The following is a 2,093-nucleotide window of genomic DNA, read 5'->3' as shown; positions in this document are numbered from 1 at the left end:
TTATTTCAATAATTATGTCTAGTATTATTAAATAAATTATTAATATAAATATGTTGCATATATTAAAATTTTTAATTAAGATAAAAGTTTGTTTCGTATTTTTTTTAATATTGTTTAGGAGATCCTTAGTTTTAAGTTTTATTTTTATTTTATTTATGACCTAAAGTTCGTGACGTTATGTCATAATATATAATGGGATAATATTTTTTACAAATTTTATATATTATCAGTTAATTTTTTTGTTGTATTTATATCATTTGCATTTAGTATATGTATATACACATATATATTATTTCTTATCACCATCAACCTGAATTTTGAAATATATATTTACTTCTTGACACAATAAAATATTTCAATATTAATTTTAAGCTTCATATGATAATCAATTAATATAATTAGATTAATTTTCAATGGTTAGATAAATATTTACAACTGAAAGTCTACATTGTGTATTTAATTAATCGTGCCACATTGCATACTTACACAAATTTGCTTACTCATTTTTTAAATATGAAATTTTATGACATCCTCATTTTAAGTATTTAATTTTTATTTTTTATGTTGTAATAAGTTGATCTATTATAATAAGAAATTATATAAGATATATGAATTAATTCTAAATCATCTTGTTAATCTTTTGCCTAATCTTTTTAAATAATTTTATTTCATTAATGAGAAAATATTTATTGTTAAAAAATTCAATAGATTTATCTTTATGACTTTATACTATTTAGAAAATTACTCTTTTAATCATTTTTATTATGAGGTTACAACTTTTTATATATAGAGAGAGAGGTTTACCACAAGACATTGGGTCCATAGACGATTCATAACAATTAAGGACCCCGTGGAACTGAATTTTAAAGTGCATTTTTCTTTATGAGAAATAAAAAGTCTAATAATTTTTTCGGAAGTTGGAGTGCATGGGCATGCTTTAATTGTTGGAATATTAGATGAAAAATCCTCATCAGACAACAGAGTCTCAACAACAAGACAAGAAGTTAAGCCACAACAAGAAGACAAGAAGTTGAGCCACACAATATAACTAGAGGAAAAAACAATTTGCCCCCGAACCTTTGGAGGTAGGAAAACTTTGGCCCTGACCTTTCAAAAGTTACACGTTACTCCCGACCTTCAAGGAAAATAAGCACTTTGCCCTCTTGATCAACACTCTGGCCAAATTCCGGCGAAATCATTTAATAATAGTAATAGTAGTAGTAGTAATACTAATAATAATAATAATAATTAAAAAAAAAGAAAAGAAAAGAAGAAATCAGGGTTGGGGTGGAAGAGGCCTCGCCTTTTAGAAATCCTAAATTGGGATTTCCAAAATCGGGAAAGGGGAAACCCCCCTCCCCCCCAAATCGACGTCGCCGGGTATTTCTATACTCGACGGCTATGTCGCCGGGGAGTTTTGTGCCTGTCGGCGACGTCGGTTGTAGGGTGGCGTGTTTGGTGGGGCCTCTTCCACCCCCACCCCCAATTTCTTCTTCTTCTTCTTCTTTTTGAATTTATTATTATTATTATTATTATTATTAAATGGTTTTTCAAGAATATTAATCGAGAGGGCAAAGCGCCTATTTTCCTTGAAGGTCATGGGGTAACTTAAAACTTTTAAAAGGTCAAGGGCAAAACTTTCCCACGTTCAAAGGTGAGCCAAACTGCTTTTTCCTCATATAACTAATTTACTTTTTTTTTTTTGGGTGAATCATGTTTTAACATTTTTTTTGGGCGTAATTGTTTTTTTCTCTTCTTTTTCTTTTTTCCTATTTTACTTTGTGCAGTTAGTATAATTGATGTTGCTGTTATTTTGTCTATCTGTCGGCAAATGTATGTATGTCTAATTACGTACATGTATGATTCAGTACTGAGATGGATTATTGCTCAATGACGACTGCTTCAGACAAACAGAACAGTGAGGCAGAGAATGATGTGATACAAACACACACATACATACATATGTATATATAATATAGCATCTAAAGGGGTTATATATATAATCATTTTGCTGCTAAATAACTGGTTTTAATGATGCACGCTATATAAAGATATGATCAGAACACTGCACACCGCATTCGATTTCATTATTG

This window comes from Punica granatum, chromosome 7, assembly GCF_007655135.1.
Source record: "Punica granatum isolate Tunisia-2019 chromosome 7, ASM765513v2, whole genome shotgun sequence".
NCBI lineage: Eukaryota > Viridiplantae > Streptophyta > Magnoliopsida > Myrtales > Lythraceae > Punica > Punica granatum.
This window is presented reverse-complemented; position numbering follows the sequence as displayed.